Raw genomic sequence first — 19,875 nt, 5'->3', positions numbered from 1 at the left:
ACCCTTTGTCATTTGTTTTTTTGTAGGAGAATCCCTCATTTTGATCTTCAAGTTCATTATTCAGTTTTCAACTATTCTGATTTATTAGGTGTATGGTAATTCTGTTTTTAATTTCCAAGAATTCTGCTCATTTATTTTTCAGAGAAGCTAGTTGCTTTTATCATAGATAATATATATTTTTTAATATTTATGAGATTTTTAAAAAATGTCTATGTATATAATATACACTTTTTTTTCTTGCTTCTTCTGTTAACTTCTGTTTTCTTAGTGGTTACTTTTGTTTCTTGACTCAGTGACTGTTTTTTTCATGCTGTAGTTCCTCAAATGTTTAGTGTTTCATGCATGTTTGCTCATATTTGTATCTGAGGACCTTGATTGAAAAGTATTGATAGTGACATCTTATTTACTTAGCACAAATGAGAATTCCTATTGACCTAGCAGCAAATACAGGCTCTAATAACAGGAGCCTTAGTTCCAGGGACTGGACAAGACAAGAGAGACCCATAACTAGATGGGCTTCTGATTAAAGATAGTTCATAACCTCTTGTCTTGGCACAGAAGACCATAAGTTACCAAAGGTGCTTCTCCAAATTCCCACTTTATAAAGCTATACTTACAGCTTAATCCTAGAAGCAAACATTGAAATTGGCTGCTCCAAGAGCAGAGGATTGGCATAACAGACACACACACACACAGATAAAAATTACCTCACCAACCACCCATACTCTACTACGTACAACCTTCATTACTATTCATCTGTGGTTAGTTGGGATTCTTCTGGAAAAATCACTGATTTTGGAGGCTTTTTTATGTCTTTGGCTTATAGCAGAAACCTGCTAATTTTTTTATATTGGATGCATTCATATTTATCATTGTTATGTCCTCATGGTAGACTAGCACCTTATTATGATATCACCTTGTTTATCTCTAGTAATCCTTTTCCCTTAAACTTATTTTGGCTGATATCAGTACAGTGACACCAGTTTTCTTTGTTTAGTATTTACATGGTACATGGCACCTCATTGCTGTTGTAAGCACATATAACTTTTTAAAACCTAGCCTTAATAAATTGATCTTTTATTTTGGACTATTTTGTCCATTTATAGTTAATGGATATTGGAGTTTATATCCACCATTTTATTGTGTGTTTACTATTTGGCCCATTTGTTTTTGGTTTTTTTTTTACCTTTGCTTTTTTGCATCCTCTTGGATTAATAAAGTGATTTTGTCATTCAATTTTTTCTATCACCTTATCAGTTTTACATTTTTAAACAAATGTTTAATGATTAGGAAATCATAATATTTGTAATGACTATTATGGCCTAATATAAAAGATGATTTTTTTACCTCTTCCATAGTAATGAGAGAACCTTAGAAAACTTTAACTTTACCCCTTTGTATTATTGTTGTCGTGCATTTTAATTCTGCATATATTTAAAATTCCCTAGATATAACCATCTACATTCAGTTATATTTGTCTACTTATTTATTTTTGTATTACTATGAATTTTTTTCTCCATTTCTCTATTTTCCTCTATGACATATTCCTTTGGCTTAAACAGCTTCCTTTAATATTCCCTTTAGTGCATCTTGCTGACAATGAATCATCTTAATTTTTTTCTGGAAATGTTTTTATCTCCCCTTTATTTTTGAGGTACATTTTCTTTGGAGGTAGAATGTTAGGTTGATAGTAATTTTGAGCACTTTTAAGGTATTTTTTCATTGTCTTCTGGCTTACATCATTTCTACTGAGTAGTCACAAATTTTCTAATTGGGGTTCCTTTGAAGATTGTGTCTTTTCCCCCCCTCTGGTTGCTTTTTTTTTATACTTTAACATTTTTACTAGCATCTGTATTCACAAATTTAGTTGCCTTTTTATTTACTAGTTCTTTTTTTAATTTAATTTGCTTTTTTAAATTTACATTCAAATTAGTTATCATATAGTGCAACAATGATTTCAGGAGTAGATTCCTTAATTCCCCTTACCCATTTAGCCCATCCCCCTTCCCACAACCCCTCCAGTAACACCTGTCAGAAACGCTAACATTAACAACTCCCGTTGCTTTTAATATTTATTTATTTTTCTCTTTTAAAATCAGTTTTTCTATGATGTGCCTTACTGGTTTTTTAAAATACTTATTTTGTTTGTAGTTTGCTGAGCATTTTGAATTTGAGAATTAATGTTTTTCTTCAGGTTGGAGTGTTTTTTTGCCACTATCTCTTCAAATATTGTTTCTTTTCCAATTCTTTACTCTCTTTCTGGTGTATCCACTACATATATGTTATACTGTTTCTCTTTTGCTCTATTCTTGCCCTCTCCACATTCTTTTATCTCCCTGTGCTTCCTTTTGGATCTTTTCAGTTGTCTTCAGGTTCACTAATTTTGTACATAACTCTGTCCAGTTTGGTGTTATATGCATTAATTTAAATTTTACTTTAATATAGAACACTTTTTATTTCTGGAATCCCCATCTAATTCTTTGTGCAGATTTTTGGGTGGCTTTGCATTATGTCAATTCCGCTAGGCTAAACTACATTTCAAGAGCGCTCTTCCTTAATGTTTTAAGTTCAAACAATCCACAAGAGACATTATATGTGAGATTCGGAAGGTAGAAATAAAGCAGCAGCCATATTGATTTATACCTGGCACGTCATGAAGTAACAGCAGATGCTGTTGCATCACACACACATTGTCACTGATCTGTTGGTTCATCTCTTTGGTGTTAGGCAGCAGCTAGGTCTTCAGCTACTCTTCCTATTCCTGCTTCTCTGATTCTTCAGCCGGATGTATTTTCAACTGTGATGAAGGGTGAGAACTTCTTGTGCATGACAATTGCCATCTAAATTAGAGACAGTGGAAGGCTAGCATGGGTTTTAGTCCATCTTCCTATGTTCTGGTTGATTCTTTTGGATTCCAGTTTATTCTCACTGTCCTGAATTGCATATCTTTTTTCCCCCAAAATGTTTAACGTTTTAGACAGGAAGCTCCAGTACAAAACGAAGACATCCATCATACAATGAATTTTTAACCAGCTGTGTAAAGATACAAGTCACAGTTGTGTAAAGACAAATCCCTATAATGAACCATATATATATATATATATATACACACACACACACACATATGTTCATATATATACACATATATGTTCGTATATAGGCACATATATATTGCAATGTTTATATGTATATAGAATGTAAATATGACTGACTCAAATTCTAAGTACCTGATAAAAACTCCAACACGTCATCGTTGATTTTCATATCAACCAGTTTTTGATAGTCTGTATCTTATAACACTAATGTCTGTATCACCTATGAATCTCTTTCTGTTGCCTATTTTTTTCCTCTTGGTTTTTAGACACATGACCCTGTCTCTTGTCATGCCTATAACGATTTTAATAAATGAAACACACTGAATGTAAATATCAAAGAAACCCCAGATATTATGACCTTGCATCAAAAAAGGATTATCCTTTACTCTGCTAGGGGGGTAGAGTTAAAAGCTATCTTAAGTCGTTTAGAAAGGGCCAGTTTTAGGCTGGATTGAAGTTTTTATTAAATTAAATTAGATTAAACTAAAACTGAGTTTATATCTGGTTTCCCTGTCTCTAGTCCAGAGGCTTCCATTGCTTCCAATGAAGAGCTTGCTCTATTCACTAGATCCATTTACCGTAGCTGGTCTTTGTCATCTCAGCATCCGGAGACTACAGAATTTTCCACTTCGCAGAGTTTGTAGCTTAGTTCTTAAGCCTCCTATTTTGTACACCTTCAGAATTTGGCACATATTTTGAGGGAAAGAGGATCAGTTCTCTCTTGAAGCTCCTCGAGTATCCAATTTTATAACTCCATCTCATCTAAGATGAGAATGTCTATTGGTTTCTGTATCCTCAACAATGGCCCTCTGCCCAGTGAAAACCCATAAACCCATTTTCCCAGTCTACTCAGGCAAGAATCAGCACAAGCTTCCAGGGATAGTGCAGCTGAAGATTATTATTACACCTTTCTAAGAGTCTCCCCTTGCCATGCTTTTAACCTCTCCAGACTTCATTATTTCTGCAGCTGTGTATATCTTTAAACAGAGGATTTTTGTGTTTATTTTGCTTTTTTTAAATAACTCTTCTCAGTAGATGACTTGGTCTACCAAAAACTACCTTTAGCTATGTGAAAGAGAAATTCCTGTCAATCTATTCTTCTCTTCTTTATGTCTTCCCAAATTCCTATCAGTATATTGCTCTATTAGGACATCTGGTTTTCTTGTCTTATCATGGCTTTTATAATGGTTTGTAATAAAGTCGTATCAGGAGTAATTTCAGAAGGAAGACGGGTTTACATGTGCCTTCAGTAAGCCATCTTGAACTAGAAGTCCCGTAACATTTTGAACTTTCTGCCCTATATTATAGTTATTTGATTACATCTATCTCTATTAAGATATTATAAATTTCTTAAAGGTAAAGACATATATTATTCATGTTCATACTTGGCATAATAGCATGTGTAATCACAGATAGTAGATGCTCATCATTTACTTCTTAAATAAATCATGAAATAAGTGAATAAATGACCTCTTGATGTTCATGGTCTGCCTTTACTGGTATCTTTCACATTATGAACTGTATTGCCTTTAAAAATATTTTAAAAATTATATATAATATTAGAAGCAAATATTTTGTTTCTTTACAGAGCCTGGTATAGTCTATGCCCTTAAACAAAACTTAAACAATAATAAAAACAATTTTTTCTCCAGCTTCTGGGATTTCTCAAAGAGAATTCTTTAAATATGAAAAACTTTAATCACCTAGTCCCTTTAGATTTTATAGTAGTTCAAAAAATATACTTTTTAAATTCCTGATATATATGTCAGTTCTCTCCTAACACTTCTTTCCCTTTAGAAAAGAAAAAAAAAATCACATGAAAAGGGAAATTGAAGAGAAATGTTACCTAACACATAAAAAGTCACACTTTTCAAAGATTATGTTTCCATTTCTACATAATGTACTCTCATTATGAAATCATCAGTGCATTTTTTAGTCATAAACAAGACACTGAAAAGAAAATGAATAGCACTGGAAATGGCTTTCTGGAAAGTGACATCTATTCCAACAACCTCAGAAAAAAAATGAACCTTCTGAAATATTAATTGATCATAATGAGGAGGCCAAACTTTAGATAAACAGAGGAGCCAGGGAATATTTCCCACAGGCTCGCAGCTTGTTGTTAAGGCACCTATGAACACTGGCTTTGAATTTAAATTTAAAAGTAAATAAAAATAGATCAGACTATCAGACTGTCAACTTAAAAACTTCAATTGGGAATGCCATGCTTCTGTTCCTTTGCAATTCAAACACAGAGTAGGAAGAAACATAATTGTGCTAGAAAATAAAATTGCCATGATTCCTGGCCATCAGAAAGGCCTTTCAAAAAGAACCGCCTCTGCTTTCTTCCCTAACTTAGAAATGAGTTACAGATATAGGTCATCCCAGGAACCAATGAACAAATGCCCAGTTATTTTGGCAGTATTCCAACTCTGTCAAGAGAACCTTAATCTAATGTCTTCTTCATAACAGGTACAGGAGACAGGGCCACTACCTACAAAGTTCCAATCCCAGTTAGTCTTCATATTCTAGAATTCTCCTTTGACATTACACCTGAGTATTTCATTTTCCATTGGACCACTATTTATATAACTTGTTTGCAAGGAACCAAACAATTTATTCAGCCCACTTCCTTCAAACACCAGACTTTCATTACCAGAGGTTTCACATGGACAGCTTTCCAGAAAGGGCCTAATATGCAATGGAGTCAAATATGGAAGACTGTCAAATTCCAAGCTCAAGAGTAAATGCCAAAAACAGTGACAGGTTCTGTATCTGTGCAGTGCTTCAGAGTATCCAGAAAGAGAGGCCTAACATTTCTTCATCTTCACCTACATTGTGTTCTGAAGTTGCTGCCACTGTATTTGGAACAGCATAAACTTAGAGCAGCAAAGGCTCATCTTAGCCCTTCCTTTGTGTGTCTTTCCATAATAATAGAGCTTCCCTTTTTCTCCAGCATGTAACCTGTCCCTGTGGTTCACAATCTTCCCCACTTTTCTCAGGGGATTAGTGGGCACACAACATCCTTTCCCAGCAGTGTTTATCAAGCAGTGAACTCTAGAACCAAACCTATTTAGGATCTGGTCTTAGAAACCTAAATACCTGTGGATACAACTTCAGGTAGTTTCATACCTAGAGAGTGGGCTGTAGCCCTTTCCAAATATTCATGCATGAAGCTCATTAGTAATTTTCCTCTCTTAGTAACTGAAGATAAATCCTTTAATTTGAAGTGGCCTTAACACTAATGAGCCATGTCATTATTCTGGAATCCTTTAAGTTGTTTTTTTCCCCCATTGTCTAAGTGAGGTAGAAATTAAAGACAGCCCCCATTAGCTCTCTATATTTTCTGAAGCATCTGCTCCTACTTACAAATTGATCCATCCTAGATATTTATTTGTCTGTAAATGTCATGGAGTCAACACTTCGCTTTAGACACTTTTTCCCCCAATCACAAAATTTCTTTTAAAAGTTCTGTCAATAACATCATTTGCAATTTAAATGCTTTAAAAATATGATCCTTCCTGCTGTGTTTTTGAATACTTCCTTCATATTTAATTGCTATAGACACTTTAGTTCCTAATTAAACTTTATTGTTTATGATGTTGCAGTCATTAATAGACATGATGGGGGGGGCGGGGAAATGGCTAGTTCTAGTAAATTCTCTGGCTGCTAATTCTAGTCTGAACCTTAATACTTTCCAAAGCAACAATGAACTCACAGGGCTGAGAGGAGGATGGGCAGAAAGTGAGACACAAAGCAAGTACATAGTTCATGTTTTTGAGGATTTACTAGACATTCTGGAAGACAAGCTTGAATTGGACTTGAATTGAATTGGACTTCCTGATTTGTAGGGGAGATTAGCTTAGAAATAGCATCTCAAACACTTGAAAGACGAATATCCTCATTTTTTAAGGCTCCTTTCTCCAGCACATCCCTAGGTTTTGCACTGGTGACAGAGAGGAGCATATATTGCACACACAATGGTTGCCTCATCCTCAGAGCCTTAAATGACTTTTATTGTGAGAGAATGGAGACACTTGATGAATCTGATGGGTTTTGGTCATGGAAAGATTTGCTATGAACCATTGCACCAAGGTTGAAATGCCCAAGAGGCTGACAAGCTTATTGCCCATTTCGGAGATTAAATAGTTTTGGAAAAATTTTCTCCCCTGGCAGTTGTAATTGTGTCTGTGAAATAAGTGTTCATTCTGCTTGAGCACCGTGGTTTAAATGCTTGCTTCTATATTTTCCCCCAGTGCATTGATTCTAAAAAGGTCTGTTCAGATTTCCCTGTACCAATGCAAATTAACCCATGAACTCGATAACACATCCTCCTAACCCCCCACATCCTTGCCATGTCCCATGCTAATGGGTAATCAGAGACACTGCCAAGTCCCTTTATCATGGATTATCTTTGAAGCTGTTCGAAGGCAGGGAAAGGGGCTGAAAAATCTTCCAGGTTAATGATGTGGTTATAGGAAGTGGACAAAAGGTGCTATCAGTAACCTTGGAAGTCTTCAGCTGCCAGAGGAGCACTCATGAGTAAATAAAGTGGTCTTTATTTACTGGGACTTGCAAAGCATGTGGGAGGCCCTCAATTTCCCCCAAATAAAATAAGGTGAGGGTAGCATCTCAAGAAGATGGAAGAGTGTACAAGCATAAAAAAAACACAGGTTCTGGGGCGCCTGGGTGGCTCAGTCGGTTAAGCGTCCGACTTCGGCTCAGGTCACGATCTCGCGGTCTGTGAGTTCGAGCCCCGCGTCGGGCTCTGGGCAGATGGCTCAGAGCCTGGAGCCTGTTTCCGATTCTGTGTCTCCCTCTCTCTCTGCCCCTCCCCCGTTCATGCTCTGTCTCTCTCTGTCTCAAAAATAAAAACGTTAAAAAAAAAAAAAAAAAAAAAAAAAAAAACACAGGTTCATCATAGACAAATCATCTAACTATTCCCTGACTTTGCCCGGGGTCAACATTGCATATTATTATTCTACTAACTGTTGGAAAGTATCTGACCTTTTGAGTGATTTGGAATGTTTCTGTTTCCAGCCTGGGTGGATAAAGATCATTCTGTTTTAACACAGACCACAACATATTCCTCTTCCACAGACAATCAACACCTAGAATTCTTAGGTGTACCATTTTAAAGAAGCCTCAAAATCATACCTCAAAATTGAGTGTGAGAATATCTAAGAAACCTGGAGGCGGTTAATAATATTTATTTCTGAGCATTCACTATATCCCTGGGACTGTGCTAAGTCTGTGAGTGATTATTGTATTTAATCCTATAACAATTCTGTAAAGTAGTTTCTAGTACTATCCTGTGGAAACTGATCCTCAGAGAGATTAAGCAACTTGTCTGAGGGCACAGAGTTAGTAATTAGTTCAAACAATTTGAACCCAGGTATTCCCGATCCGGGAATGTGAGCTCAGATTATAAACCTATTGTGCCTTCCCTTTAATCCTCAGTACCTTAAGAAAGGAGGATGAGCTGATGCCAGAAATAAGATGACTTTACTAATTAGAAATGTCTACTATATGAGGACCTGGATGGGGCGGGTCTGGTTTTTGTACCATTGTTTTCATCGAGATGGCTTCTCACTAACTTCGAAAGTATTTTTTGTGGTTCCAGAACATCCTAGGGTGATGTTTTTAGCCCTATTACCTTGTTCAGGTACCTTTCTGTCTCTACTTTTATGAACTGTCAGTGCTGACCAGCATCCATGCCTGAGAGGAAGTGGGTGTAGTTCCAATATATGAGTGAAATGTTCAGATGACTGTTGGGATTAGCTCAGCATCACATCCAAACCTGGAACCAGTTGTTAACTGAGTGACAAAACAACATGAAAGAATCTATGCTGAATATGGCCTGAGTAATACTAGATGTTGACATTAGGCGGATCCTTTTTTGAGAAAAGCAGAAATTAGAATGGACAACAGAACTTGGAATATAAGTATTAAAAGGTCATGAAAATTTACAGTTAAAGGCACATCTTATTCAAAGGAAATGAATAAGGTCAAATAAGGTCAAATAAGATAAGGTCAAATGATTGGTGTGTATAGGCATTTGAACTTGAAGAAGCAGGTTGATGGCTGTTTTCTTAGATTTTAACGAACGAGAAGTGAGTAATTATTATATGGATTTTTGTATGTTGTAAGTTCATGTGTCAAAGGCAAACATCTACAAAATCAGAGGATGTTCCTTTTACTTTCACTGCCTACAAGTTTCTGTCATTCTTGGCTGCGTGTGTTTCCTTGCTTGGTTTATCCAATTCTTTTCCTCCTTCCCTAGTCCACCAAGTATTTAGATAGCAGAAGGTAGGGAGATCAGAGGCAGGTGCAGAAACCTTCCCTGTCTCACTTGGATTTTGTAGGGCTTAATGAACTAACATATTCTAAAGTGATTTTAAAAGGTGAAGTGCTATATAACTGTCAAGCATGATTAAGTAGCAGCCAAGTTATTAGGCACCTGAATATTATGCATCTTTTCTGAATTTTAGAAAAATGGATGTGCATATGCATTTTCAAAGGCACTATTATTTAAATGATCTTCAGGCACTCAAATAAAAGTCTAGCCCAATTCTAATTATCTCTACTTTTCTCATACCAGTCATGTAGACCTTCAGAGTGGCATACTTACGCAACTCTGAGTAAGACAGATACAATCAACAATCTTGTGGAGTTTTCAGTGCAACAGAGGAAAAACACACAGGATAATGCAAAATGGTAGTTGCCTTTCAACCTACACCTCATACTTCTAGCACAGGAGTTATTGAGGCCTAGTGTTTGGGAGTGTGAACTCTGGCCCAGACTCCCTGGGTCCAAACCCTCACTCCACTGCTAGCTAACTGACTTTGGGAAGCTGCTTTACCTCTCTTTGCATTAGTTTATTTATGTAAAAACTGAAACAATAATAGTACCTATTTCATAGATATAAGGTGTTTGGAAAAGCAGTTCCAAACATGCAACAATTGCTTCTTCTTTTTTAATCTTTTTCGATGTTTATTTATTTTTGAGAGAGAGAGAGCAGAGCAGAGCATGAGACACAGAATCCAAAGCAGGCTCCAGGCTCTGAGCTGTCAGCACAGCGCCTGATGTGGGGCTTGAACTCACAAGCAGAGAGATCATGACCTGAGCCGAAGTCGGACCCTTAACCAACTGAGCCACCCAGATGCCCCAGCTGGGGCCCAACTTCTTAAATGTTGGCTATTATCATTTTAATTGTCATTAATACGACTCAAGCAGTTTCCACCCTTGGATAGAGAAATAATAAATAGAATTGGTGGTTATTTTCCCAGGACTCATATGACATTTGGCAGCTTACAAGGCCATTTACTTATAATATTAACCAATGGTTGTTCGGCAGTTGCTGTTTGCCTGGATCCTCACAACTTGGTGAGTTAGCTTAGCAGAGTGGTAGCTTTTATTTTTGCCTTATCTGTTCAGCGGGATTTGAAACCCCTTGTAATAATTCACTCTAGCCACTACCTTTTACCCCACGTACAAAATGGGGATGACCCCGTGCCTGGTCAGTCACAGACTTCTCATCCTGAGGGAAGCATTTGAACGAGCATGGCTGATCTGAGGCCTCCCTTGGAATACAGGAGACAGATTTGATTTGAACTTGAAGAAAAAAACAGCTTTGCTTCCGGGTTCATGATTCTAGAAGAATGTGAAATTAGGGTTACAAGTGGCCAAGTTCATTCAAGCGAAGAAGATATGGCTGCAATAGGAGAGAATGAAGCCAAGCAGAGCAGGGCTGAGCTGTGAGATTGAGGAGGAAGGGAAGTTCCGGTGGCTCTGAGTCTCGATTGTGGCATTTGAGGCCCAGATCCCCATCCTTTGGTTTGGTCAGATAACCCAATATTCCTCTCAGCCATATAAGCTACAAAAAACTTGTTCTGTGTGTTCTCTTGAAATAATTTGAATTGGTTCATCTTTTGTGACTTAAAGGATTCTCCTAAGACAAATACTATAATCCACCCATTTTATGGGTAAGGGAATTGAGGCTCAGAGAGGTTAGGTGTCTTGCTCATGAAAATTACAGTACCAGTGGTTTTCAGAGCCAGAACTTCATGTCCTATTGAATGACCCCAAATGCTATATGCCAGTAAAGACAGCAAGGCCTCGCGAGGATCTTGGAGAGGAAGCTGGTTATTAATGAAAGGGGCAGAGAAATTTCAAGGCACCGTCCGATCATGGCTATCCACATAGGTAATTCATTCACTGGTTCATCAAACACTTGCTCAGTCACTAACAAACAACCTAAGACAAGCTGTCTAGATAGAGGACATGAGTGATCGCAGGTACCCCTGGCTCTCCTGAGTACCTGTCTGCTCTCAGCTACTGCTGGCCCGACAAGGGGTGAGAAGCCACAGAGCCAGCCTACCCATGTTTTCCAAGTTGCTATTCCGGTGAATGTGATGTATGCGGTACATGTCCAACACTTGGGCCTCTCAGAAAATTGATTATGGATCTTGCCTCTTCCTTAAAAAGCAGGCTTTTTTTTATTTAGCAGGCTTTTATTAGCATGTGTAAATACGGAATAACTTCTGAATGCAAATATGGATGACATTTTATTTTTCTGACATGTTTGGAAGCAGCCTGGGGCAGGGTGGCAGTGAATCAGTAAACCTCATGGGTACACTGCACTGGGAATTCATCAAATGTGCACACAACTAATGGGCTGATGCCATATGTTCCATAATAGCATGTTTGCTAACATGGGACTGGGCTGCCCGATTGTATGACAAAGCTGCCATGTCAGTTTCTTGATGTATAGAAACAGGCTCTGCTAGCCAGATGTAGAAATCTAGCAAGGTCATTTGAGGAGTAATTTCCATTTTGTGTGCTTCTTTTCCCCCTCATTGACTGTAAGAGAATGTGATGTGCCTCATTACAATGTGATTCCAGGTGCATAACACAATAATGACCTTTATGCCAAAGACTGAAGTTCATGTAATTGATAAGATAGACTCCCATTTGGTGATGTTGGAAACCATTAGCCAGAGGCAGAAACTGTGTTAACTTCTTGACATAAGGTCACAGGTCAAGGTCAAGACCCAGGCTGCAGCCGTTTCTGGACTCAGAAAAAAGAGGAAAGCAGTGCTGCCTGGCAGCCTCTGTGAGAGGTAGAGATGTCCCAGAGCCTGTGGAAAGTGAAGGGAAGGTTTGGGGATCAAGATGGGAACTGAAGAAGGAGCAGCAGATCTCCATGGAGATGCGCCTGGGTGGTGGGCTTGCCCATGCGGGAGTGCTGTGATAGCCATCCCCTCCCTTTCTCCTTTCAGGTCCTTACTGACTTCCTCTGCTTTGCATCTGACCCAAAATTATAGTGTCTCTATAGAAGCATTGCTTCTTTTTCTCTCCTGAATCCAAGATTGGTGGTGCTCAAGTGGGAAATTAAAGATTTGTCACGGGGTCTTTAGAATAACTTGGGAAAGTTAGGATTCCATTTTCCCCCACCCAGGGAACCGGTTTCCTGCCGAAGTCATGTGTGGCTTCTGCCCTTTATTGAAAATAGCCGAACAAATCAAGTCCTTCACTGGGTGATTCTGGCTATTGCATCAGCTGTCATTTTGTTAAACACACATTTACAAATACATTTGTTCTTTATTGTTTTTTGTAAGTTTATTTATTGAGAGAGAGAGAGAGGGAGAGAGAGCATAAGTCGGGGTGGGGCAGAGAGAGAGAGGGAGAGAGAGAGTACCCCAAGTGAGCTCATGACCTGAGCCAAAGTCAAGAGTTGGATGCTTAACTGACTGAGCCACCCAGGCACCCCTCCAAATGCATTTGAATACCCAAAGCTGCTCCGAACCTCAGGCCCCTTCCCAACTGTGTGCAGCTTTATCGGAGTCACTCATGGCCAGCTTCTGCTCTTGCTCTTTTTCCTGTTTCACTCTGAGGGAGGACACGATGTCCCATATCTTCACAAACTACAGGAGCCCAAACCTAATGTAAAAAACCAAGCAATGAAAAGGGAACATAAAAAGTCACATGTTATCTGAAATCTGGAGCTTAAAAAATAAAGAAGTAATAAAGAACCAGAATGAGAATGCATTCGGTCAGAGGGAAAGAGAGAGAAGTGGGAATTTGGGGGCGTTAAGCAAAGGAAACGAAACGGCTAAAATGATCAATAAAATGGCTTGTTTGTTCGTTTGTTTGTTTACATCTCTGGAGTTATAAGCATCTCAGGCTGACCATGAGTTAATAGTTTTTTAGGAGGGGCCTATCGTGTGTGTTTATTGATGTTTGATTTCCAGAGCTTCTAGCTCAATCGGGGACAAAGGCTCTATGTTATACTAATGCTCATAGATGTATAATGCCTTTTTAAAATATTGCCAAGTCTGCTGTCATTTCAGGACCCCAGAGACTCTGCCTATTAGGATGGCAGGCGAGCGAAGAAATGAGTTGGGCAGAGAGGTGGCGGGGGTTAATTTCATATTTGTCATGAGATCTTGCATGATTTCCCTAAAAGATATTTAATTTCCACTGGGCATAATAACTTGCAGCTGCCGGAATATGCTGTATACTAGTGGCGAGTTCTTGTCTTTGGAGATTTATGCAAGTCGTTATTTAAAAATAGAGATCCGGGAGTTACAGCTGGCTAATTAATCTACCACTAAGGAAAGCTAAGCAAGTGACCCACTTAACTGTTTCCAGGAACCACGTCTTCGCTGAAGCGAACTTTCACAAATGTCTTAACACAGAGAACCAAACTGATACAACCCTGTCACATTTTATGATCTTCTCACAGCATAGGTGTCTGTTGTTCGTCTCCCTTTCTTTCCCAGGGACACCACTCATCCGTACACAACTTGAATTACCGTATGCTTCACCGCCTGTGTCCTTTATCCCGAGGATGGACGCCAAGGCTCTCCTTCCTTAGTGTCTTCTTTCTCTGGATCAGTCACCTACTCAGGCAACACCCTCAGTGCCTGTCTCTTACCACAGCAGCTCCAGGCCTCTGCCTGACTTCAGAGGGTTCCCGTAAGAGACACAAGCCTGTGTTTGCTCATAGTTCCTCTACTTTCTCCACATGCACATTCCTCTCCTGGCGTAATGGTCTCTTTCCTCTCATACTGTCCCTTTACCCAGGTCACCTTTCCATTCCTCTCTCAGCGTGAATATGGTCTGTACATCCTCCAAAGCTGCACTCCATCTATCCCAGGCTATATTGAGTTTTCTCCTGAAACTTGACAACAGAGTTGATATAATTAGGCCATGACACATTTTTATCCTTTGGTCTGTGAGTGCCCTGATCTTATTTTTAAATCAATCAATTAATTACTGTATTATGTTTATTCCTCTTCCCCTCCTCTACATAGACAGGCATTCTGTTGTATTTTATGTGCATTTTTGATTGCATACATCTTTGCCAAATAATTATTATTGTTTGTACTTTGATTTACACAAATGGTATATATTACATTTTATCCATTTCTTACTTTATGCACTATCTTTTAAAGTCTGTGTGTGTCTCTAACTCTGGGCTGTTTCATACTCCATGGTAGGCAACCTCTCCACTTTCTCCATGGTATACACACACAGGTCGCCCACTCTCTGGATCTCCCTTCTCTGAAATCCCTTAGTATTCATTTACCTTACAGCTTAACTATATGCTGTTTTTTTTTTTAATTTTCCTATGAGTGTTTCTTGCTTTCTTGTTGTCTTTTGTGTAACTCCTTAAAGATCAGGGACCACCTCTTGTACTCTTCCTTTCCCCACTACACCCATCCCTACCTCTGTAGATCTTCTTTGGAACTGGGTGCATAAATGGTACTCAATAAATCCTTGTTTATTTAGTGAATTGAATAGTGTGACTCCATAAGGATAAGTTATTGTCTCTTCCTATTCATATCTCCAGTGTCTAAACTAGTGCCTGACACGTTGCAGGTGATCAAGAGATTTGTTTGAAGCAAATGGGTATCTTGTCTTTCACATGAAACAAAGGAATATGGAATCATGGGGTACACAGAGGTCAAGATAGTACACTCTAGTTTCTAATCTGCCACCAACTAAGTATACAACACCTGGCATGTCAGAGAACTTCTCTAGGTCCTGGTTAAACTGAATGATTTCACGGATCCTTGTTCGCTCTAACTTGCTAAACTTCTGTGACTTCACTAACAATTTTTCAAGTAAGAGAGTCTTCAGTATGAAATCACCTGCAAGGAATACAGAATAGACATACTCAAGACAATAGAGCATGGAAGGGGTAGAGGTGAGAGAGCAATCTTATGAGTTCTGATCTTAGGCTCACAGAATGATTGGGAGGACAAAATTCTTGCCACCTGTAAAGTGATTAGAAAAGTATCTAACACATGGTGTGCCTATGTGGCTCAGTCGGTTAAGCGTCCAACTTCAGCTCAGGTATGATCTCACTGTTCTTGGGTTTGAGCCCTGCATTGGGCTCTGTGCTGACAGCTCAGAGCCTGGAGCCTGCTTTGGATTCTGTGTCTCCCTCCCTCTCTGCCCCTGCCTCTTCTCTCTCTCTCTCTCTCTCTCTCTCTCAAAAATAAATAAACATTAAAAAAAGAAAAGTAACACAAAATAAGTGCTCTATAAATCTTTACTATTATTTTTATAAATTTAGGAAAATCTACTAACCTTTGTTACAATCTTATGTCTGGCATTTGCAAATCTGGACTTCATGCTTATGTGCAAACAAAGCCCCAGAAATTCTAGTGTCATTGCTGAAATTAATAGTTTTCTTTTATAGGACAGTAATCACCAGACAACAATCTGATTTCTTTTAGGCCCAAACTGTTGTCTTTTTGGTAATGGCCAAGTTCTAATTTTCATGGCTTTTGTAAAATGAAGCAAAGGAGTATTATCCTTCAAGATCATGTAGCAGCCAATAAAGATGCTAGGACAAGAATTCTGAGTTTTGTGTTTGCTGTCTATCAAAAAAATAACTGTTTTTCTGTAGAGCAATCACTTGGAAATGGAAACAGAATATGAATGTGTTAATATCTTATGCAGATGTTATTTTTCCCCTTAGTAGGGAAGAAGTAACTAAATAATCTAATTTGCTTTCTCTTATCTTTAGGGAAGTGAATTCAAATATTGGACAAACCATTATTAAAATTCTGAGCAGCTTTTAATGCATGAGCTTGTTTTTTGCTATAAGGCTCCTTTTTCTCTAGGTCAAGAGGTAAAGCTATCTGTCTAAAAGAAAAAAAAATTAAATAGTATTGGTGATGGGCTACAGGTTTTATAACTTAACTATATTTGCTTCATGAGCAAAAATAGCATTTAATAACTATTTTATTCTACTGTTACTGGACAATAGAAGCCTTAAACAGCATTTCAGTTTGATGCTTTTACATAAAAATCCAATATGTGAATTTGTCTGTCATCTAAAGGTTAAAAAAAAATCAGGTAAAAATACAAAATGGAAACTGGGAACTGCAAATGAACTGGAAATCTTTAACCAAGGAAAGATTAAAATTTCTACTCAAAAAGTTGGAGAAACAGGTAAAATGACCCATTAAAAAAAATAGGAAATAACTATGAATCATTGGTTTGAGAACTCAGAAACACTGGAATAAACTACGACTTACACGGTGAATGGGGAATTTCAAAAAACACTTTGTCTTTTTGGTTTTGTTTATTTTTGTTGTTGGTGGTGTTGGTAGTGATGGTTTTGGGTATTTCTGGATGCATAAACTTAATTTAGGAGGGTACCAAAAATTTGTATTAAAGTAAAGATGAGCTGTGTTCTAATAATGTCTTTCTGTTTTCTCAGGTAGTTCTCAGCTAAAGCTGCCATTTATTTCCATATGCTGTAAAGTGAAATAAAATATACGTCTTGGGGGTGCCTGGGTGGTTCAGCTGGTTAAGTGTCTGACTTCAGCTCAGGTCATGATCTTATGGTTCATGGGCTCAAGCCCCACATCCAACTCTGTGCTGACAGCTCAGAGCCTGCTTTATATCCTCTGTCTACCTCTCTATGTGCCCCTCCCCAGCTTTCTCTCTCTCTCTCTCTCTCTCAAAAATAAATAAACATTAAAAAAAACTTTTTTTTAAGGTATAGATTTTGAATAGCCAGGATGGATTGCCATGAAAATTAAAGGAGATGTGTGGAAGGCAATCTGAAAAATCTAAAGTTCTATACACATATTTGTTTCTGTTGTTATCGTATTCAATAAAAATCAGAACAATGCCTATGATGTATCAGGAGCTACTTTAGGCACTGATGATTCAGAGAAATGATAATACTGATCTTTACTTTCAAGGATTTATGATTGTATTGGGGAAATAGAGAATGTCAAATGTATTGTAAGTGCAATAAAAGAGACGAGCCAGGTGCTTAGGAACGTAGAATGAGATCCCTGACTAAGTTTTTAGAGTTAGGGATGTCAGAGAAAGTTAAGGAGAGGAGAAGAAGGGAGTCCCAGGTGAAGATGGCACGACTGTAGCCTTGAGTTGAAAAATAGCACAGTATATTCCCAGTCAGTAAAAGGATCAGTATGACTAGAGCTTAAAATATCAAGCAGAAAATAGCAAAAGGTGAGTCTCAAGAGGCCAGATCATAGAAGGCCTGTATATTCGGTTAAAGGTTCAGGTTTTACCCTGTTGGTGATGGAAACCCGGTGAGGCCAAGGCATAATGTAGGCACTCAGGGGGAGTACAGGAGGTTCATTCGAGGGTCAGGGAGAGCATGAGGAGGATATTGCTGTAGTCCGGGTGAAAGTCTGTGAGAGCAGGAACCTAGGCAGGGAGAATTGGATACAACAGAGAAGGCAAATCTGAGAGTAAAGAATGGCAATGTGTGGTGATTAATTTTGTGAGCACTGGTGAGGATGACCCTCAAGTTTATAATTTGACTGATTCGATGATTTGCAGTACAATTTATACACAGAATACTGAAGGAGAATCAGGTAGAGGGGATAAGATATATGTCCGTTTTTTGGCCATGTTTATCTCAACATTTCTATAAGACATTTGATTGAAGGTGTCCAAGAGGCATTGGATATATGGCCCTGACTTGTGAGCAACAGATCTGGGTAGGAAATTCAGATTTGTAAGTCATAACCATAAAAGTAGTAGTTAAAACCCTCAGAAAAAAGGTAAAGACAGAAGCCTAAGAATGCCAGCATTGAAAAGTTGGGCCAATGAGAAAGCCAAGAAAGATACCAGGAGACAGTGAAATGGGGTCTGAGGTGACCCAGGGCAGTGTCATGTCACAGAGGCCAGAAGAGTAGAGGTTCAGGAAAATGGTAAGATCCAAAGTGAAACCAAAACAATGAAATCCAGTATAGGGACTTAAAACAAATCCTGTAAATTTAGAAAGCCATGACTTTAGGGGACCTTATTGGAGCAGTTTCACTACAAGGTGGCAGGAGAAACCTAACTGCAGTCAGTTGAGGAGTGAATCTGGGGCGAGTGAGCACAGTCTTTCTTTGCATAAAATTTTGGATGGGAGGAAGTAGAGGGATAGGATGGCAGCTGGAGGAAATTCTGAATCAGGACCAGGTTATTTTAAGAGTAGAGTCGTTGAAGGAAGGGTGGAGGTTGAAGAGAATGAACCAATAGTGGGAAAAGGGAAGCCTACATGGTAAAAGAGGAAAAAAAAATGATGTAGTGTGTTCCCAAGGAAAGTGGGAGAGGTGGCCCAGGCAGGGTGGGGTATCCATAGGAAAGGTTAGTCTTAAACAGGAAGGACTTAAACTCTTAAGCCTCTGAGACTGGAAGGACAACTAGAAGGAAGAGAGAGGATGTGGGGGAGAAGGAGAGGCAGGTCATGCTTCAAGGATTTAGGACAGAGTTCATAGCATTTAGTTACTCATTCCCCTGAGGACCCATACAATGCCTTAGCAGATAAAATACCCTTCAGAAGTCCCTCATAATCCTTTCAGGGTTGCTGTCTCACCAGCCATTGAAACATTCCCTCTGTACCCTTGGTTCTCATGCTGCTCCTCTCCCATCTCCATGCATGGGCTTTTCTCCAGCGGTGCTGGATACCCCCAACACACAGTGTTCCCCTTGGAATACCCATTGATTGTCCTCATTCAAATAAATTATAAACTATTTCATTCCAAGATATAAATATCTGACACCCAACTAGCTGGGCCAACCTTCTCAGGAGCATTTGCCCTTTAGATGGATATTCTGGCTGTCAGGGGCCTTGCCTTATTAGACCTCACCCCTCCATTCAACCTTTCTTCCCACACTTCATCAATATGCATACTCTGCTCTCGTCACACTTGTCTTCACGTTTTCAAAAAGTGAAGCACGTGGTATGGAAATCATATAGTTGGAATAACAGTTAGGACAGTGAAGATTTTCTGAGTCATCCCCATTGTTCTACCTGGCAGGGGAACACCTGTCACTCTGTACAGCTCTGTACAAAAGGGTGCTGCAGCTTCTGATACAGCATAATCCAATATACATTACCTCCATTCATTAGAAGATTTAACCTACAGATTAGGAGTACTCTTTACCCCTTAGTAGGGGTACTTCCCCTACTACTTAGCAGTAGTACTTCCTTAGTAGGAAGTTAGGAAAATTTGAATCAGCGCTGCTTTTTAAAAATCAAGCTTACTGCTGTTTGCTGGTTAGTGTTACAATCACAGAAGCAAAGACTAAGCCATTTTCTCCATAAAAAAAATAGTGTTTCTCATTATGCCCAAACAATCTCCAAATGAATAGAAGAAAAAAATGCCCACAGGCGCTCTTGGGCTCAGCATCATACCCAGATGCCTTAACCCCAGATCTACTAGCTATGCACTGGTAATAAAATATCCCAGCGGCTCTGGTCTCTACTGAGTCTGGATCTAGAATG

At 38.7% G+C, this 19,875-nt stretch overlaps 1 protein-coding gene across 4 annotated transcripts in view; it reads left to right on the top strand.

Annotated features, from left to right (window-relative positions):
- Positions 1-19,875, top strand: part of ST6GALNAC3 (ST6 N-acetylgalactosaminide alpha-2,6-sialyltransferase 3) — a 535,826-nt gene that overhangs the window by 423,247 nt on the left and 92,704 nt on the right. The gene's annotated exons all lie outside the window — the stretch shown is intronic.

Source organism: Neofelis nebulosa, chromosome 2 (assembly GCF_028018385.1).
Source record: "Neofelis nebulosa isolate mNeoNeb1 chromosome 2, mNeoNeb1.pri, whole genome shotgun sequence".
In the NCBI taxonomy this organism is placed as follows: domain Eukaryota; kingdom Metazoa; phylum Chordata; class Mammalia; order Carnivora; family Felidae; genus Neofelis; species Neofelis nebulosa.
The sequence above is the reverse complement of the archived record's forward strand: the minus strand, read 5'-3'. Positions and strand labels throughout refer to the sequence as shown.